The 22,538-nt window shown below is 35.4% G+C and overlaps 1 pseudogene; it reads right to left on the minus strand.

Annotated features, from left to right (window-relative positions):
• Positions 1–4,668: 4,668 nt before the first annotated feature.
• On the minus strand, positions 4,669–16,521 carry LOC110195892 (ATP synthase F(1) complex subunit delta, mitochondrial pseudogene; annotated as a pseudogene).
• Positions 16,522–22,538: the final 6,017 nt, after the last annotated feature.

The raw sequence follows: 22,538 nt of genomic DNA on the forward strand, positions 1-22,538 counted from the left end.
TAGTCCCCCCCCCATACTGTACTTAAAGGACAAGTAAGAAAGTTAATAATAAGAAATTATCATAGATCTTAGAAGGAAGAAAAACCTTGAATATAATCAGATAAACCAACAGGAAAGGTATGAATAACACATGGGATTATTCCTTCCAGATGATGTAAAATATTCCAGATACATATGAATAAATATTTCAAAGCAAAAAAAAAAACCATCACCTGAAATTATAAAAAAGCAGATTCCCATGAGAGTATGAAACCATACCAAGTTATTTTTGAATAGTTTAAAATTAAAAAGAATAAGAATTGTGGCAACAAAGTGTGTAGCATACACAACAGAAATAATTGACAAAGTGGAAAAAATTGAATCCATGCTGACAAGTCTCACTGAAGTAAAAAAGAGAGTAACTGACTGGGAATGCAAATTTGAAAGAGAGAATTCAGAAGAAAAGAAGAAAAAAACAATAAACTTAAAAGTAATCTGTAACTATTCATGAGTAGGCTTAATTGGTCATGGATAAGCTGAATAATATAGTAAAAATGACAATTCTACCTAAGTTAAATTATTCATTCAGTGCCATCTCAATCAAACTACCAAAGAATTATTTTATAGAGCTAGAAAAAATCAGAACAAAATTCATCTGGAAGAAAAAAGGTCAAGAATATCAAGGAATCAGTTAAAAAAGTGAAGGAAAGTAGCCTAGAAGTTTCAGATTTCAAACCAGATTTCAAGTGATAATCTTGAAAACAATCTGGTACTGGCTAAGAAATAGAGTGGATCAGTGGGATAAATTATGTACAAAATAGAAAGCAGTAAATGTGTTTAATAAACCAAAAGATTCCAGCTTTTGGTATAAGACCTCATCATTTGACAAAAATCACTAGGAAAACTGGAAAGTAAATTAGAAGAAACTAGTCAGAGTTTAACATCTAACACAATATATAAAGATAAGTTCAAAATGGATAAATGACTTAAACATAAAAGGTAATATCATAAGTAAATTAGGGGAGCATGGAAAAATGTATCTATCAGATCTATGGATAAAAGGGAAGAGCTTAGGACCAAACAAAAGATAGAGAGGGTCAAGGGAAGTAAAATGGATAATTTTGATTTCATGAAATTAAAAAAAAATTAGTGAGAAGAAACTAATGCAGCCAAAATTAGAAGGAAAATAGGAAAATGGGTGGGACTATTGTAACAAGTTTCTCTAACAAGGGCTTCGTTTCTCAAATATATAGGAAAGCAAGCCAAATTTATAAAAAAAAAAATACAAGCTATTTCTAAATTGATAAATGGTCAGAGGATACAAATAGTTTTTGGAAGAAATCAAAGCTATCCATAGTCACATAAAATGCTCAAAACTACTATTGATTGGAGAAATGAAAATTAAAACAACTCTAAGATATTACTTCACACGTATCAGAAATGACAAATGCTGGAGAGGTTGAGGGGAAAAGAAAGGTGCACTGATGAACTGCTAGTGGAGTAGTGAACTGGTCCAACCATTCTGGGGAACAATTGGAACTATGTCCAAAAGGACTAAAACAATGCATACCCTTTGACTCAGCAATACTATCACTAAGTTTGTATCCCCAAGGGATCAAAGAAAAGGGGAAAGAAACTATTTGTACAAAAAATATTTATACAAGCTTTTTTTGTGATAAAGAAATGGAAATTGTGGGAATACACACCAATTAGGTAATGGCTGAACAAGTTGTAGTATATGATTGTACCAAAATAATATTGTGCTACAAGAAATTATGACTGGTCATGGCTTTCACATAGTCCAATAATTTTTAAGTTAAAACTCCTGGATCTATTTTCCAGGTGATTTGTGTTTCCAGTGAAATATTTCACATTGTTTTCTATTTTTCATTCTTTTGGATTTGTTTTACAGTGTTTTGATTTCTCATAAAGTCATTAGGTTCTGTTTGCTCCATTCCAATTTTTAAGAAAGTATTTTGTTCAGTAAGCTTTTGGACTTCCTTTTCCATTTGGCTAATTTTGCTATTTAGGGCATTATTCTCATCATTGGCTTTTTGCACCTCATTTGCCATTTTGGTTAGGCTATATTTTAAGGTGTTATTTTCTTTAGAATTTTTTGGGTCTCCTTCAGCAAGCCATTGACTTATTTTTCATGATTTTCTTGCATCACTCTCATTTCTCTTCCCAGTTTTTCCATTACTTCTCTTGTTTCTCAAAATCCTTTTCTGAACTCATCCATGGCCTAGGACTGATTCATATTTTTCTTGGAGGCTTTGGAGGTAGGAGCTTTGACTTTGTTGTCTTCTGGTTGTATGTTTTGATCTTCTCTGTTACCAAAGAAAGATTCTACGGTCTGATCTTTTTTGGGGGCCTTTGTTTGCTCATGATCCCAGCCAATTACTTGAGTTTTAACTCTTTGTTAAGGAAGGAGTGTGCTTCCAGTGTGGAGAATGTTCTATCCTAAGCTTTGGGGATTTTGTACAACTGTTTTCAGAGAAACCTCTAGGGACTTATAAATTTTCAGTTCTTCCAAGATGGTCTGATAAGGGGTGAGGAGTTTACTCCTTTCCTAGTCTGTGCTCTGTTTTATGAGTGACCACAATCACTCTTTTCTGCCTTGGAAGTGTGAGGAGGATTTGCTCTCCAACACCATTACAAGCTCCACCATGCCACCACTCCTCTTTACCCAAGTACTGCCACCTATATCTGTGACCCAGATCCAAGCATGGACAAAGCAAGAGAATTCTGAAACAGCAGAGAGATCCCTGCAAGCCGTCTCTGTTCAGCCACTATATTTCCCTTCAGTCTGTGGGCTAGAAACTCTGAAAGCAGGCACCACTCAGGGACTAAGCATGGGGACTGGGGCTGGGGCCAAGCTTTTCTCTCACCACAGTCACAGACTTTTCCCACTGACTTTCTGACTTGTCTTTGGTGTTCATGCATTGATAAGTCTGAAAATCATCACAGGTGCTCATGATTCAGTCCTCTGAGGGCTACTCCAGGATTGCTGGGGCCTCTTTTGCCTGCTTGTCCATGCTGAATTGTGCTTCTCTCCCTGCCCAATGTGATAGACCTTCCTGATCAACCATCCAGGCTGTCTTGGGCTGTAAATTTGTTTCACTCTGTCTTTTTGCAGGTTCTGTTGCTTTAGAATTTGTTTAGAGGCAATTTTTTACTGGTATGTGGAATGGTTTGGGGGAGAGCTCAAGTAAGTCACTGGTTTTAAAAATTATTAGACTATCTGAAAGTCACAATAAAAAAACGAGGCTAGACATCATCTTTTAAGAAATTATCAAGGAAAACTGCCCTGATATTTTAGAACCAGAGGGCAAACTAAAAATGGAAAGAATCTACTGATCACCTCCTGAAAGAGATCCCCAAAGGAAAACTGCTAGGAACATTATAGCCAAATGCCAGAGTTCCCAGGTCAAGGAGAAAATATTGCAAGCAGCCAGAAAGGAACAATTCAAGTATTGAGGAAACATAATCAGGAAAACACAAGATTTAGTAGCTTCTACATTACGGGACCACAAGGTATAGAAAATAATATTCTGGAGGGCAAAGGAGACATGATTACAACCAAGAATCACCTACCCAGCAAAACTGAGCATATTACTTCAGGGGGAAAAATGGACATTCAGTGAAATAGGGAACTTTCAAGCATTCTTGATGAAAAGACCAGAGCTGAATAGAAAATTTGACTTTCAAATACAAGACTCAAGTGGAACATGAAGAGGTAAAGAGGAAAGAGAATCATAAGAGACTTATTAAGATTGAACTGTTTACATTCCTACATGGAAAGATGATATTTGTAACTCATGAGACTTTTGTCAGTATTAGGGTAGTTGGAGGGGAAAAATTATATGTATGTATAGATAGATAGATAGATAGATAGATAGATAGATAGATAGATAGATAGGTAGGTAGGTAGGTAGGTAGATAGATGGCACAGGGTGAGTTGAAGATGAAGGGGCTATATCTGGAGAATCCAATTAAGTGGTGACAGAGGATTATACTGGGAGGAGGCTAAAGGGAGAGGTAGAACAGGTAAATTATCTCACATAAAACAGGCAAGAAAAGGCTTTTACAATGGAGGGGAAATGGGGGAAGGTGAGAGGGAATGAGTGAATCTTATTCTCATAGGATTTGGCTTAAGGAAGGAATAACATACACAATTGGGTATGGAAATCTAATTTACCCTACAGGAAAATAAGGGGGGGATGGAGACAAGAGAGCAGGGGGATGATAGAGGGAAGGGCACATTGGGGAAGGGGTAATGAGAAACAAATACTTCTGAGGAGGGACAGGGTCAAAAGAGAAAATAGAACAAACAGAGGGCCAGATAGAATGAAGGGAAATATACTTAGTTTTTCACAACTATGAAAGTGTTTTGCATGACTGCACAAGTATAACCTGTATCCAGTTGCTTGCCTTCTCAATGAGCATGGGTGGGGAGGGAGGAAAAGAGAAAATTTGGAACCCAAAGTTTTTTTTTTTCCAAAGTCCAGAACACTTGTGGTTTTTAATGTGGAGGTGGGGGAGCAGGGGGGGTAAGAAGGGAGGTAGAATTGGGGGGCAGGCATCTTCCTCCTACCTGGGTATTTGCTGGTCTTCTCAGTCCAGGGGGATCACCTCGGAGCAGAGCGGTAACACCATCTCTGGACGACTCCCAGGGCTCAGCTCCCAACCTCATGATTCCAGTGCTTTCACCATAGCTTCAATGTCTTCTATCTGGATCTGAACCTCGGCCTGGGCTGCCTTATCTGACGCCCCAGGCAGGTCTGAGGGTGTCTTTTCCAGATTGGATTTGGCAGCTGCCAGGTCCAGCATGTCCAGAGCCACAGCTTCTTCAGCCAGCAGCTGCAACGAGGAATCGACATTCACTGTGACAGAGCCATTGCTCACAAAATACTTGGTGGTGGTGCCATCCTCGGCGTGCACGGTCACCATACCGGGCTTCAGCACCTGCAGGGTGGGGACGTGGGCAGCGAGGATCCCAAAGGCACCACTGTGGGTTGGGACATCCACCTGCTTCACTTTGGCCTCGTTGAAATACACCTGTGTGTGGAGGCCAAGGTGAAGGACATGTGGCCAGGGCAGCCTTGGCGCAGGCGCAGGCAGAAGGGGCTGGGACCCGGCTTGGCGCAGCTGGCGGAGGCCGCAGTGACTGAGCAGGGCGGTGGGCAGCGTGGCGGCAGTGGCCGCAGACAGTCCTGGTAGTGGGAGCCGTAAAGATAAATGCTACCAACCTCCAAAGAGAGAACTAATGAATTTTAAATGCAGATTGAAAAACAATTTTTAACTTTGTTTTTTTTGGGGTGTGTGTACATTTTCTTCCAAAACATGTCTAATATAGACATACATTTTTTACAACTTCACATGTAAAATTGTTATCGTGGCTTGCCTTCTCATTGGGTCTGCGAGGATTGAGAGGAAAGGAAGAGAATTTAGGTCTCAAAATTAAAAAAAAAATCTTAAAAACATTTTACTTGTAATTGAGAAATATTTGATGGAATGAAATATGTTTTAAAAAGAAATATGATCTTCATACAAGCAAAATATATTAAGAGTGAATAAGGATGTATAAAGAACAAAAATAAAATACGAATTAGAAGCCTCCCAGAAAAACACATTAAAAAAAAAAAAGACCGAATACTATAGTACAAGACAACTGAGCAAAAATTCTGAACTCAGGAAATAAGGTGGAATTAAGATAATTCATAGATTATCCAAAAGAAGACAAACATACTAAGAAAAATACTGAACTGTTGCAAACTCCAAGACATATAGTAGTTAAATTTAACAGCTCCTGTAACAACAAAATTTGTAAGTAATCAGTGGAAAGATCTTAAAATATAAACAAAAAATTTAGATAAGTTAAGATTATCTGTACCCACCAGAAACCTTAGGAAGTATACAAATATTGTGCATTGAAGAGGAAAAGAACTCAAGATGCAGCACAGGGTTACTTATACTGGTGCACTGATGGTGATATGAATCAGAACAACTATTCTGGAAAGCAATTCTGAAGCATTGAAATAAAATGACTAAAATGCCCATACCTTTGCCCTAGAAGTTCCATTGGGGCTAACACTCTAACATACCCTTTGATAAGGAGAAAGTCTCTACATATGGCAAAATGCTTGTAGAGGCATATTTTGTGATAGCAAAGAATAGAAACAAAGTAGTGCCCATCAATTTAGAAATGGTCAAACAAATTGTGGTACATGAATATAGTAATTGTACTGTAAGAAATTATGACTGTGATGAAAGAAACTTGGACAATTTTACATGAACTGATACAGAAATAAGAAGAGAAAAGAAAATACTATGCACAAGTGTTACAATATAAATGAAAAAAAATCAAACACACAAAGAACAAGCATGGCTCTGGAGAAGAGATAAAAAAAGACACTATTACCCCACCCCTTTTCAAAGTTGTGAAGTATGCATGTGTTTGCATTATACTTATGTTCCGATTTTTTTTGATGCTTTGAGCACTTATGCTGATTTTTTTTCCCTTCTTTTTTTATATTTTTGTCTCAAAAAATATGGGATGGCTATCTGGAAAGATCCTAGGGGAAAATATGGTGGCATAAAAAAAATCAATACAAAAATATAACAACAAAATAAAAGGAATTCTGTCTTGGCCCCACAGAAAACACAAGAGAAAACACCTTTCTATTTTTTTTTTTAAAGAGATGAGACATTATTTATGTAGAATGTTACTTAAAATGCCAAAATTAGTTCATGTATTTGTTAGTTTCCCAAAATCTTTTCCCTTCTTTTTAAAAAGTTGGTTCTTTATTTTTATTTATTCAATAAAATTAAATAAGTGGTTATATGATTTACATTTATTAAATTGTCAATAGCTTTAAAATGATAAAGTTAAATGTATGCATAAACATAGAGAAAAAGAAAAACTATCACATTTTGATAGATGTATGAATTAGTATAAACCTTTGGGGAAGTAATGTGCCAATATACAATGAGTTACAAAACTCTTCATATCCACTGACTTGTTTGGTTTCATTTCTAATTCTAAACATCACTGATAGGAAAAAAAAAGACATCCATACAAAAAAAATAGCATTATGTGTTATATTATCTGTAATTTCATTGGTGTGGGAATCTCCTGACACAGACGCACATGGGTATCTTATTTGCAAAGTACAGTCCTATAGAATTCTTTGGAAGAATGAAAAGTTAAGTGTCCTTGACTGTTGAGGGCCGATCTTAAGAGTCTGATAAGGGTTTAAGATCCAAGGCAGAGTTTGACCTCTGCTCAGGCTTTCACCCCAAAGGGCTCAGGGATTAAGTGGTATGGCTCCCCAAATTCCTTCCTGATAAAGAGGTCTCAGAGACATCCCTTCTCTCTCTTTGAACCTTAGATTTACGTATTTACTCCTCTATGCAGGTGGCGCCAAGGCGCCTGGGAAAACCTTGGAATCTACAGCCCAATCTAGGAACCCTGATAAGGAGGAAATTCATGATTGTTACATCCTCAGCAGATGTTCTGGGGAGTATCTCACGGGGAGGACTCTTTGAAGTTAGGCTAGATCTTCCCTATATATTCTGTGCCCTCAGATGAATAAACGGAGTCAGTAATTCTACTCTGCCTGGCCCATGTCATAAGTTATTTCACGCCTCTCCGTTCGGTGTACAATCTGGTTGCGGGCAACACTTGATTACAGTAAGTATGTGTCAAATGCAATAATTAAACCTCAGTAAAAGTCTTTCTAAATCCAGACCTCTTTATATTACATTGAGCTGCCTCTCACATATAATACTACATTACCAAAATTACATGTAACATAAAGAAATAAGGTACCGCATGACCTACGAACCATTTTAAATAAGTAATCAAAGGCATATTTGGAATAAAAGTGAGAACTTTTTTTTCTTCTTATAATTCAAATGTACTAAAACTCTGAATTCCTTTCTTTCTGAATAAAAACTCCAAATGTTTCAGTGACATATTTCAAACCCTATACCTTTTCCTAACATTGTCTTTTATACTTATCAGGCTTATTTTTCCCTTCATGCATTCTATTACCCTATCCTTTCTCCATCTACACCAACCTTCTTCATTCTGCAAAGCACACTAAAATCCCACTTCCTTCTCCTAAGTGTAACAGTTTGCTGGCATGTTGTTGTTAGAAGTGGAATGACAATAGACAGCCAAGGACTCCTAGAGGCAGAACACCTGTGAGTACATTTTTTGTGAGTATGCTATAATTTCAGTTGATTCCCCCTGTGATATTTCTTTCCTGTGGCTGCAGTCTGTCAAGGATTTTCTGTTTCAGACTTTCAAATTCATTGGGAGTAATTCAGTAGTACCACCTGTTTGAGTCCTTTATATTTAAATTCATTTTTAACCATAGGAAGAATTGCCTCCAATACCTCTTGTCTGTCTTTCCAAAAAGGTTCTCTAGCAAGTTTTAAAAGTATGATAACTATGAGTCTGGATCCACTAGATTTTATGAACAAGTGGAATTTTTACACTTGTGACTGTCAACAGCAGTTTCCCTTAGATAATCTTTTGATTATAGCATCCCTAAACATTTCTGTAAATACTTGGAAATATATTCCGCAAACCAAATATAGATATAGTTTCCATGAGGTATGAAATATGAGAAATGGAGATAGCAAGTCATTATTTTTGTGGTTTGAAATAATAAGGAAAAAAAGAAAACAAAGAAACAAAAATTTGCTATTTCTCATATTTCACATCGTAATCCCATATATGCATTGCTTTTTAAAATCCCCTCTGCTATTCCCAATGTGGATGATACAGTACTTTAGTTCTCAGATGCTCTGGCTAGCTAGCCAGAGTCAGAAATTCTTCAGTACAGTCTAGAACCTCCAGGGCTCAATTGAGTTGAGCCTTGTCACTAGGGGGACTCAAACCTACAAGTAGTAAACTGTTACTATGACTACCCCAAAAGAAGCTCCACTGAAAATAACTCTAAGGAAAAAAGCCAACCCAACCAAGGCCGTATGATGTTTGTAAAACTGTTCAAGATCAGCTGTGCAGATAGAGTTGTCCTACACACCATCAATATGTGAAACTTCAAAGGTAGAGGAGCTTCTGTTATTACCGTCTTGACAAATTCATTTCCTAAAGCATAGAAAAAGATAAATTTAGAATCAGACTAGAACAATTTTGTTATAACATATCAAACTACATGAGTAAATATTAAAAAAAAAAGCTGCCATCAGGCTTGCTGCCCAGTGAATAATGCTCAGCCATCTGCATGCATGCAAATTCTCCAGATACTTCTGCCCACACTTTTCAAGTTCTCTAAGATTCATGTCAACACTTCCTTGATATAATCCTTTAGGATCTTCCTCCAATTAATTGGCCAAATTGAAGCCTATAAACAGAATACTGATGAATGGCCCTCTGACTAATAGAAGACTACTTGCTATAAAAAAAAAAAATCCATCTGCCCACACCCAAAAAATCCATTACAACCAATGTTGACACAAATCTTCACACCGGCCTCAAAATACTTTCTCCAGCCATATTCAGAAAGACATTACCAGGTAGGAATAAAAGCCTATTACTGGGGTCATTCCAGGAGCAGTATATGTTTTCAACAAACAAGTAACAGGAAATAGTACTGCTCAAACCAAACTTATGGCTTCATAAAGAGTATTTAAAATGGAATGTCAATGAATTTCTTCATACATGGTCTTAATTCCAAAAGAACCATGAACTTGATACCTGTAACTCTTCCTTTCCACCAAATAACAAATGGCCACTACAAGAATGAATATCTAACTTGTCTGCAATGAATCCAATACACAACAGGATCTTCAGTAATCACTTACTTTTATTTCATTTTACTTTATTGTTTCTCTTCTGCTACCCCACCCTGACACTTTCTATTGTACCTGAGATATCAGGAAATTTCCTGAATGATAGTTGGGCAGGATATTTTATTATTTCCTCTGCTAGACACCTTTGTTTCCATCAAAGCCGACAAGGGGTTGATTGTAGTTATTCAAAAACAATCCTATGAGCTGTCCTTTTCTCTCTCTCCTTTTCCCTAAAATAGGTGCCTTTACAACTAAATATATTTTTCTCCTCTTTAATAATCATGGTCTAAACTTAGTGAAAACAGATTCTCTGTGTTAACCAAATGCTAATTATAAAGGTTCCTAATATTAGTGTTGCTGGGTCACAGGATAGGAGCAGTCTAATAACTTTTCAGGCATAATTCTGCATGATTCTCCTAAATGGTTGGATCAGTTCACAATTCCACCAGCATTGAATTAGTGGTCCAATCTTCTACATCTTCTACATTTGCTGATTTCCCTTCAATCAGCTTAGCCAATTTGACAGGTGTAAAATAATATCTCAAGGTTGTTTTAGTTTGCATTTTTCTAATAAATAATTATTTAGAGCATTTTATATGACTACAAATCATTTTGATTTCTTCATCAAAAAACTGCTTAATCAAATCTTTTGACCATTTATCAATTGGGGAATGGCTCATATACTTATAAATTTTACAAAGTTCTTAGGGAGATGATTCTGATAAGATGGCAGAGTAGGTCAGAAAATTCTAAGTTTTGGAGATTTTCCTTGCAAAGGAGACAAAATAGCTCCTCAAGGAAAACACATAATGGTAAAAATAAAGAAGCGTTGGTGCAGAACAGTGGTCCTCCTGGACAACTAGAGAAGGACCCAGGTTTGATCTTTGTGTAGTGTAAACACCTGTAGACTAGTTCTACTGAAACAGCTAGCAGCAAGCCCTAGGGTTAGCTGGTTTGGAAGGTAGCCTCAACCTCGGTCACAGAATTTTCACCTCCCAGACAATGTGAGAAGTGTGGTGTCTGAACCAGGGAAGATTGAGGGAACCACTGCTGATAAGGAATGTTACCTAGCTCTGCTGCAGAGACAAAGTGCCAGGAAGAAGAAACCAGAACTCTCCTGTTGAGTGCAGAAGCAGTGGGGTTGAAACTCCACTGACTGTCCAGACTTACACACGGAGGAGTTCTTGGTTTTGGTTCCAGGCCAGAGGGGAGAATTGAAGGAGGACCTGAGGCGAGAGGCATCATTCCCCATACTCCAGGACTAGAGGTGACTACAAGAGGCTATAAATTAAAAAAAAAAAAGAGTGGGCAAAAGAGGAAAAAAAACAATAATTAGAGCTTGTGACTGACAGTATTAGAAACTTCAGCCTCTCAGTTATCCCTAGAATCTTGAGTGCTCAACAACTGACCTTTTGGGGACTTCAGTTCACAAATGAAGATTAAAGTAAGGAGATTAGTACCAGATAATCAAACTTTCTGAAAAGTATCATCAAAAGAAGAATCTCGATACAGAAATAGAAGAAATAATTTTTAAAATTGCCCTGAAACATTCAAACAAGAGGGGAAAGTTGAAATTAAAAAAAACTCCACCAGTCACCATCTGAAAAAGATCTTACAAGGAAACCCTACAGGGTTATCATTGTAAAATTCTGAAACCACCAGCTCATTGAGAAAATATTACAACAATTAAAAAAAACAATTTTAATATGACAGTGCCAAATTAGAATCACTCAAGATGTAGCAGCAAAGATATTAAAATGCTGCAAGTCTTGGAACATTATACATCAAAAAGCAAAAAAAAAAAAACTTTCTCACCAAAGACATAATTTTCAACAAAAGTAAGAATAATCCTGAATGAAAAAAAGGACATTTAATGAATTGTCATAGTTTCAGGATTTAAAAATAAAACAAACATGAACTTAATAGGATAATTAACATATAAACCCAAGAGGAATATAAGGTACAAATCAAAGAATAATTACAAGATTTTCAATAAGGACAGACTACCTTTTATAGGAGGAAATGTAAAATGTATGTCTAAGGTTGTTATTTTTACTTGAGTAGTTTAAAAGAAAGATTGGTGTAGACCTGGGTATGACATGATGTTAAAAAGTAAAACTGTTTAGGAAGAGGTAAAAAGAGTAATTATCTTATACAAATGCTGTGCAAGAGGAGGAACTGACAGATGAATTAGATGGGGGAGGAAGGCTAGTTGTTCTGTGATCCTACTTTCATTGGAAATGAGTTTAAGAGAGAATAATACAAATATATCTAGAAAGGTATAAATATCTTCTAAATTCAAAAATAAATAAAATGCTGAGGATATAGTGAAGGGGAGAGGATAAGGGAGGGATTTTCAGAGGAGAGGGTTAGAGAATAGGATAAAGGGTATGTAGAACTGTGTTTAAATTAATGAGAATAGGCGGATAAGGGAGAGATCCTTGGAGGTGGAGTAGGTTAATAGGAAGTCAAGATAGCAGGTAGAAGTAGAGGAGTCAGGAGGGATAGCAAATTAGAGATACACACAAAAATAAAATAAATATAAGAAATAGAATTTATTGGAAAAAAGCAGTGGCAGCAATCATGAGCTTACACAAAGTTAAAGGGGAAATAGATTTAATCAAAAGAAAAATAGGGAAATTGCACTATATGTCAGCCATATTAATCAATATTTTAGACTATTTAAAATAAATGAGTGTAAGGTTGGAATATTGCTGTGGTGTAGGCTATGACAAGTTGATAGACTTAGAAAAATATGGAAAGACTCAGACTTATGAAGGAACAAGCTTTCTACCCTCAGAGAAACAGAGGACAAATAAGACTAATATGGTCTTATATAGGTGAATATGAATGTATGTCTATATGAAGAGATGCTGCAATTAACTAAATTAACTAAATATCTATCTATCTGTCTGTCTGTCTGTCTATCTATCTATCTCTATCTCTATCTACACACACATATATGTATGTATGTGTGTATATATGCACGCACACACACACACACACACACACACATACACACACACACACATACATATGTATTCTACAGCCCAACATTCATCTGATATCCTGCAGTTCTCTCAATCCAGCTTCACTCTTTCTGACTCCACAGGATGAGGATCCTAATTATTTCCTACATATCTAGCTTTTTTTGGTGAAGTTTAATTATACATTTACCTTCACTTTACTGATACTCCCCATGCTAACCATTCCATTACATCTATACTCATTTATTCATGTATTTGTTTGGTTTCTCTTTTCATTTACTTGCCTTTATGTCCATTTTTAATATTGTTTGCTTATGTATTTATTTATTTGTGGATGGGTCTTGCTAATATGACCTATCTTGGACAGAAAACAGTGTCAATGAAAGGAATCCATTAATTGCCTCCAGAAACATGCAAGAACACACACACACACACACACACACACACACACACACACACAACTATGATGCAAACTCCAAGACATAGAGTGCTGAAATTTAACAGTTTCAGTAACAAAACATAAATCCTTCAAGTTAGCAGAAAGAACTACAAATACAAAAGAAAGGAAATTTGAATAAATCAAGACTATTCTTTACCAACAGAAATCCCAAGAGGGAAAGAGAACTTTTCTGAAAATCAAAGGAGCTCAAAGATCAACCCAAAATGATATAGTGTGTAGCCCTGAATTGAACCACTACTGCAAAGAAAAAAATGTATGTTCAGTAAGAAGAGACATTTGAAATGTTCCTACAAAGAAAGTTAAATCTTTGATTCTTTGATTTAATTTGATTTGTGAATACCACAAACAAGAGAAATACATAAAATATAAACAAAGCAGCAACAATAGAAGAAACACAATGAAATTATCCCCAGAATCATGAAAACAAATGCTAAAAAAGAACAATTATGTGCTTAACAGTTGTAACAACACAAAAAGAGATAATATTAAGAAATTTATTCCTAAACATATATAAGCGTAACTCAAATAGAGTATGTGATGGTGGAACAACAGGCCCAAAATATCATGGAATTAACTCAACAAAACCAGAACTACTACGCATAAATCAATGGGGGGTGTGTGTGTGTATGTGTGTGTGTGTGTGTCTTTGTGTGTGTGTCTTTCCTTATAGTGTTATATATTCTCTGAGTTTGTCTTGGCAGGTAGAGTCTCAAGAATTATATATTGTCTGTAGTTACCTTATTTTTTTAAAAAAATAAAATTAATTAATTTACTTTTAGTTTTCAACATTCACTTTGACAAGATTTTGAGTTTCAAATTTTCCCCCCTTCTCTCCTCTTCCACCATCCCAAGATGACATTCATTCTGAGTGTCCCTTCTCCCAATCTGCCCTCCTTTCTATTACTCTCTCCCCTTCTACTATCCCCTTCCCCTTCTGTTTTCATGTAGGGTAAGATAGATTTTTATACCCAATTTGTCTGTATATCTAATTTCCCAGTTGCATGTAAAAACAGTTTTTAACATTTGTTTTTAAAATTGAGTTGCAAATTCTCTCCTTTCCTCCCTCCCCACCCATCCTCATTGGAAAGGCAATCAATTCACTATACGCCTTCCATGTGCAGTAATGCAAAACACTTTTATATTAGTCATGTTGTGAAAAACTAACTATATTTCCCTCCATCCTAGCCTGCACCCACCTGTTTATTATATTCTCTCCTTTGATCCTTTCTCTCCTTAAAAGTGCTTGCTTCTAATTACTCCCCCCCAATCTGCCCTCCCTTCTCTCATTTCCCCTCTATTATCCCCTCCCCCTCAACTTTCCTGTAGGGTAAGATAGATTTCTATACCCAACTAAATGTGTATGTTATTCACTCCTTAAGCCAAATCTGATGAAAGTAAGGTTCACTTATTCCCTCTCACCTCCCCCTCTTCCCCTCCACTGCAAATGTTTTTCTTTACCTCTTTTATGTGAGGTAATTTACCTCATTCTACCTTTCCCTTTCTCCTTCTCCCAGTATATTCCTCTCTTACTCCTTAATTTTATTTTTTAGATGCCATCTCTTCATATTCAGCTAAGACTTGTGCCCTCTGTCTATATATATATACTCCTTCTAATTCCCCTAATAATAAGTAAGGTCTTATGAGTTACAAATATCATCTTTCCATGTAGGCATGTAAACACTTCAACTTTAAAAGTCTCTTATGGTTTCTGTTTACTGTTTACCTTTGCATGCTTCTCTTGAATCTTCTATTTGGAAATCAGTTTTTCTATTTAGTTTTGCCTCATCAGGAATGCATTAAATTCCTCTACATCATTGAATACCATTTTTTACCCCTCACTGATTACACTCAGATTTGCTGGGTAGATGATTCTTGGTTTTAATCCTAGCTCCTTTGATATCTGAAATATCATATTCCAAGTCTTCTTCTCCCTTAATCTAGAAGATGCTAAATCTTGTGTTATCCTGATTGTATTTCCACAATACTTGATTTTTTTTTTCTGGATGCTTGTAATATTTTCTCCTTGACCTGGGAACTCTGGAATTTGGCTATACTATTCCCAAGAGTTTTCCTTTGGTGATCTCTTTCAGGAGATGATTGGTGGATTCTTTCATTTCTATGGTTCTAGAATACCAGGGCAGTTTTCCTTGATAATTTCTTGAAAGATGATATCTAGGCTTTTGTTTTTTGATCATGACTTTTAGGTAGTACAATAATTTTTAAATTATCTCTTCTCAATCCATTTTCCAGGTCAGTTGTTTTTCCAATGAGATATTTCACATTCTATTTTTTCATTCTTTTGGTTTTGTTTTACAATGTCTTGTTTTCTTGTAAAATCATTAACTTCTATGTGCTTCATTTTAATTTTTAAGGAATTATTTTCTTCAGTGAGCTTTTGAATTGCCTTTTCCATTTGGCCAATTCTGATTTTTAGGGCATTCTTCTCCTCATTGGCTTTTTGGACCTCTTTTGTCATTTGGGTTAGTCTATTTTTAAGTTGTAATTTTCTTCAGTATGTTTTTGGGTTCCATTTTGCCAGCTATTGACTCATTTTCTGTGATTTTTTTTGCATCACCCTCATTTTTCTTCCTAATTTTTCTTCTGCTTCTCTTATTTGATTTTCAAAATCCTGTTTGAGTTCTTCCATGCCTGCTACCAATTCACGTTTTTTTTTTTTTCTTAGAGGCTTTGGATGTAGGAGCTTTGACTTTGTTGTCTTCTTCTGGTTGTATGTTTTGACCTCTTATGTCATCAAAGTAAGATTCTGTAATCTGAGTTTTTTCCCCTCTGTTTGCTCATGTTCCCAGCCAAGTGCTTGACTTCCTAAGTCTTTGCTAAGGTACAGCTCTGCTTCCTGTGTGGAGAGTGTTTTGTCTCAAGCCTCAGGGGTTTTGTGCAGCTATTTTCGGAGGTACTTCTAGAGACCTGTAAATTTTAAGTTCTTCCAGGGTGGTATGATCAAAGGAGAGGTGTTACTCCTTTCCTGGCCTCTGCTCTGGTCTATAAGTGACTACAAGCACTCTTTTCTGCCTTGGAATTCTGAAGAAGATTCCCTTCCAGTGCCACCACAAGCTATGCCAAGCCAACACTCCTCCTCACCCCAGGACTGCCACCCAGCACAGTGATCCAGATCCAAGAATGAGCAAAGCAAGAGAATCCTGCCTCAGTGCCAGAAAAGATATCCCTGCAATCCCCCTCTGATCAGCTGCTCAAACTCCTCACCATCTGTGAGCCAAGAGCTCCAAATACAGCTGCTGCTGCTATGGCCATCACCCTGAGGCTTCCCTAGAGCCAGAACTAGATCCTGCTCCTCTCTCACCCAGCTCCAACAGACCTTTTCCACTGACCTTCTAAGTTGTCTTCAGTATTTGTGGATTGAGAAGTCTGGAGACCACCACAGCTGCCCATGATTCATTCTCTTGAGGCCTGCTTAATCTTTGCCTTCGTGGCCTAGGCTAAATTGTGCTCCTCACCCAGCCCGAAGCAAGAGATCTTTTCTATCAATCATCCAGGTTTTCTTGGACTGGTAATTTATTTCACTCTGTCTTTTTGTGGGTTGTGTTACTCTAGAAGTTGTTTAGAGTCATTTTTTACGGTATTTGGAGAGGCTTGGAGGAGAGATAAAGCAAGTCATTGCTTTTGCTTTGCCATCATGGCTCTGCCCCCTCTGTAGTTTTTTAAATTGGTTTTCCCTCTTTATCTCTTGCTGCTAAATTTTGTAAACACTTTATGTAAAAATCCTATTGATATATATGGGTCAATTTGTATTGTGTAACTTTGCTAAAGTAGTTAATTGTTTTAATTAGGTTTTTACATGATTCTCTAGAGTTCTCTAAGTATACAATCCTAGCATATGCAAGAGTGATAATTTTGCTTCTTCACTCCCTATTTTATTCCTTCAATTTATTTTTCTTATCTTATTGGTATGACTAGCATTTCTAGTACAGTATTTAATAATGTTAAAGAAAATGGATGTTCTAGAAAATGGACATTCTTGCCTCACCCCTGTTCTTTCTGGGAAGGTTTTAAATTTATTCCCATTACAAATAGTTCCTCTTCTTGACTTTAGTTAGCTATCACGTTTTTAAAATTTTATTTTCAGAAATATTTCATTTATTCCTTAGCTTTCCAGTATGTACAATTGGAAAGGGTGTTTTATGTTGTCAAAGACTTTTTCTCCATATATAGATTTTAATCACATGATTTTTGTTGTTTTTGATAGGACACTTATACTGTTTTTTTTTTCCTAATTTGAACTAGTCCTGCGTTTCTGGTATGCATTTGACCTGCTCATAGTGTATGATCTTTGGATATATTGATGGAATTTTCTTGCTAGTATATTATTTATTTTTTGCATTGATATTTGCTAAGGAAATTGTTTTAAAATTTTCTGTTTTTTTTAAATTTTGCTCTTCCTGGTTTCAGTATCAAAATCATATTTGTGCCATAAAAGAAATGTGGTTGAACTTCTTTTTTTAAAAAAGCTTACATTTATTGGGATTATTTTCCTTAATTGTTTAATGGAATTCAATTGTGAATCAACCTAGTCCTGGACATTTTTGTAGGTATATCAATGATGATTTTTCAATTTATTTTTTCTAAGATATAGATATTCAAGTGTTTTCTTTCTTTTTCCTCCTATTAATCTAGGTTGCTCATATTTTTGTAAACATTTAACCATTTCACTTGTATTGTCAATCTCACCGGCATAGAATGTGGTAAAATAACTCCTAATAATTGCTTTAATTTTATCTCTATTGCTTGTATATTTATTCTTTTAATTTTTGATACTAGTGATTTGATTTTTTCTTTCTTTTTGAAATCAATTTAACCAATTATATATATTAATAAATACAACTCCTCAATTTATTTATTAGTTTACAATCCCTATTTTTTAACTTTCAATTTCATTTATTTCTGTTTAAATTTTTTGGGTTCCCATTTTTGTATTTATTTGGGGGTTTTCAATTTATTTTTTCATTCTATTTTTTTTGTTTATTCTTTTCCCTCTTTTTATTCTATCACTACTCTACAATCTGTTTTGCTTTTGACCACTGCCTTCCTGTAAGTGGTCTCCTGTTTATTATGCCCCTGTCTCTCTTTTACCCCTTTCCCCTCTAACTTCCCTATTGGGTAAAATAGATTTCTATGCCCAAGTCTGTGTGTTTGTGTGTGTGTGTGTGTGTGTGTGTGTGTGTGTGTGTGTCTCACCCAATTTAGTTGAGAGTGAGGTTTAAATGTTACCTCCCCCCATGTTTCCTTTTACTGTTAAAGCTCTTCTTTGCGTATCTCTTTTATGTTAGATAATTTTCCTTATTCTTTCTTTCCCTTCCCTTTTCTACCAGGGGATCCCTCTTTGGTGCATGTCCATTTCTTTCCATCATTCCAAAATAATCAACACACTCCTGTGCCTTTTGTCTATATAGAACCATCATAATAGCCATAATACTTATGAAGTTCTTAGAAATTATATTTAACATCTTCCCACATAGGAATGTAAACAGTTTAACCTTCTTGATTCTCTTATGATTTATCTTTCATGTTTACCTTTTTATGCTTCTCTTTGAGTACTGTATTTGAAAAATAAAGTTTCTATTCAGCTCTGGTCTTTTTATCAGCAATGTTTGAAAGTCCTCTGTTTCTGAATATTCTTTTTTCCTATGAAGAATTACACTCATTTTTGCAAGACAGGCTATTCTTGATTGCAGTCTCAGCTCTTTTGCCCTCTGGAACGTCATCACATGTCCATCACTCCTTTAACATGGTAACTGCTAGGTCTTGTATGATCCTAACTGTGGCTCCAGATTTGTTTGGTTTTTTTTTTGGTTTGTTTGTTGTTTGCTTGAAGGCTTTTCTGGATGCTCTGGATAGCTCTGGAATTTTTCCATAATATTACTGGGAGTTTACATTTTGGCATCTCTTTCAGGAGGTGCTCCATGGATTTTTTTTTCAATTTCCCTTTTACTATCTGGATCTAAGTTATTGGGGCATTTTTCATTTATAAATTCTTGTAAGTGATGTCTAGGATCTTTCTTTGATCATGACTTTTAGGTAACTCAATAAATCTTAAATTATCTCACTTTATTTTCCAGGTTGTTGTTGTTGTTGTTGTTGTTGTTTTCTGATGATATAGTTCATATTTTCTTTACTGTTTTTTTTTCATATTTTGACTTTGTTCAATTTTATATTGATGTCTCATGGAATTATTACCTTCTTCTCACCCAATTTTAATTTTTAAAGAATTATTTCTTCAGTGATCTTTAAACCTTTTCCCCCCCATTTGACCAATTTTGTTTTTTAAAGTGTTATTTTCTTCATCTTTGGGGACATATTTTACCCAATCTTTTCATAATGTTCTTGCCTTGTTCTCATTTCTCTACTCATTTTTTTTCTACCATTCTTATTTCATTTTGGAATCATTTTTGTATCTTCCTGGAATACTTGTTGGGCTTGTTTGAAATTCCCTATTTTTTTTCTTTCTTTCAGGCTTTGCTTGTAGCTGTTTTGATATCATTGCTTTATTCTGAATTTGTGTCTTGATCTTCCTTATTACCATGATGGATTTTTAAGGTCAGGATCTTTTTTGTTGTTTGTTCTTTATTTTTTTTTTTAGCCTTTTTCTTGATTTTCCACTTTATGTTAACATTGAGCTCTGTTCCTGGTATTGGATGGAGGAGAGAACAGAAGCCATGCTCCAAGCTTTCAAGTTTTTGTTTGTTTTTGTTTTTGCACTTTTCAAGCTACTTCTCGCTGTTTGAAAGTTTTCAGTATTTCCAATTGTATGATCTGGGAAGATTTGTGGTTACTGCTCTCCTGGTCTGTGTTCTGGTCCTTATCCAGCATGGGACACTGATACCTTGAGATTGTAATTAATACTGCTCCTCAGGGACCTTGCTTCCTTGGGTTCTAAAGCAGTACTGCTCCTCAGAAACCCTGCTCCTTCAAAACTAAAAGTACTTCTCTCCACATTTGAACTGTGACCCAGCCCTAACGTAGTTGCTTCAAATAGCATCTGATGCTAGCAAAGAGTCCCCTGTAATCCCTTCCTGGACAGTTGCAGGATCCTATTACCAACTCCAGCTTCAGCATGCCTGAAGCTGATTTTACTTCAGTCACCACCACCACAGAGTTTCACCACTGGTGGGATCTGGGGTCACCTCCACCTCTCCCCCCCCAACTTGTAGATATCTCTTTCTAAGTTGTATTTGGGTATAAGAATGTCTCACTTTGGCATTTTTGTTGCCTCTTCGATTCCAGAATTTTATTTGAGTCATTAAAGTTGTTAGGAGCACAATATTGGAAGAGCTTCACTGAGTGCTTCCTCTACTCTACCATCTTAGCTCTACCCCTGGAAATATCAAGAAAATTATGAAAAGATAATTAACAGCTTGGTAAAAAAAAGCACAAAAATACTGAAGAAAATAACCCCTTAAAAACTAAAATTGATCAAGTGGAAGCTGATGACTCCATGAGAAATAAACAAACAATAAAACAAAGTAAATAAAGTAAAAAATGGAAGAGAATATGAAATATCTCATAAGAAAAATAACTCATCAGAAAACAGTTTCAGGAAAAGCAATTTAAGAATTAATTGAAGAGAAATTTATACAAAAAAAGCAAAGATTTCAATTATGATGTCAGAAAAAGAAAAATCCAAAATAGAACTAATCAAAGAGATATTCAGGGAAATTGCATTTAGCTAAAAGATAACATAGACAATGAATTATTATAAATAGTAAATGCACAAGCACCAAATGACATAGCATACAAATTCTTGAACAAAGTCAAATGAGTTATAGGAAGAAATAGTAAAATACAGTGGGAGACCTCAATTTACCCCTGTCAGTCCAAGATAAATCTCATCATAAAATAAATGAAAAAGACATTAATGAGATAAATAAAGTTTTAGAAAAAAGAGAGATATGATATATTTCTCTAGAAAATTGAATGAGAATTGCAAGTAGTTATGTTTTAGCTATACATGGCAGCTTCAACAGAATTGACCTTATATCAGGGTATGAAATTTCAAAAACAAAAGAATAAAACCAGAGTTGGTAAAGGAGCTTTTCAGACCATAATACAATGAAAAATGATCCAGGGAAGGTTTAATCCAGGAAACTGTAAGGCAGCTAAAAAACCCAGAGTACCCAGAGCCAGGCCAAGCAAGGCAAATATCCACCAAAAAGAGCAGTAGGGGAAAGAACTTGACTCTGGCACAAAGTCCTATTTTAGGAACTTTATCTGCTAAAATGGGTAACAAGAAAACAGCAGTCTGTTTAAGAAATTGAATAGAGCACCAGGCCTGGTATCAGAAAGATTCAAATTCTTGAGTTCAAATCTAGCCTCAAACACTTTCTAGCTCTGTGACTATGGGAAAATAATCTAACCCTGTTCGCTTCAGTTTGCTTATAGATAAATTGAGCCAGAGAAGGAAATAGCAAACCACTCCAGTATCTTTGCCAAGAAAAAGAGTTGGACATAGCTGAAAAATGACTTAACAACAATGGGAAAAAAATGAAAATTATCAGCAAAATATAAAAACAATAGAGATATTCTCCTTTTGGTGATAATTAAAAAAATATAAATAAAATACAAATAACTCCAAAATCAAGCAGAAGATCTAATAAAAAAGGATTTTATGCAAGGACTAGAAAAAATAAAGCAAAGGATAAAATGAAGTAAATGCTCCTAAAGAAAAAAAATTGGAAGAAGAATAAATTATACAGAAGTAAAAGTAGTAAACCTTACTCAAGAAATGGACTCCTTTCAAATTACCATAGCCAAAGAAATCAGTGACTCCATGAGATAGCAAGAAACAAAACAAATTCAAAAGATAAAGAAAAAAATGAAGAAATTATATATCTGATGCAAAAACAAAATATCATTGATCTCAACAAAAGGTCAAGGAGAAATAACTCAAGAATACTTGGATTTCTTGAAAATTGAAAAAGAATACTTGGATTCTCTTTAAAGTCATGGGGAAATAAATTTAAAGAAGAAAAACTAGTCAGATCTATTAAGAGCAGAGAATAAAGATGGAAAAAAAATCTGCTATTTAACTCCTGAAAGGAAGCCCAAAAGGAAAAGTACTGGGAATTTCATTGAAAAAATCCAGAGATTCCATGTGAAAGGGAAAAAAAATACATATATATATATACGCAGAAAGAATCTCATCAAGTACCAAGTAAGATTTTTCTTTTCAGATATAGTTGTAAAAATTAAGTAAAAACAAGAGTGTTTTCTATTTTTTATAATGTGACCCTTTATGTTTAGGACATATCCATTTG

The sequence above is a fragment of the Phascolarctos cinereus genome, unplaced genomic scaffold, assembly GCF_003287225.1.
Source record: "Phascolarctos cinereus isolate Bilbo 61053 unplaced genomic scaffold, phaCin_HiC Scaffold_4;HRSCAF=312, whole genome shotgun sequence".
Lineage (NCBI taxonomy): Eukaryota > Metazoa > Chordata > Mammalia > Diprotodontia > Phascolarctidae > Phascolarctos > Phascolarctos cinereus.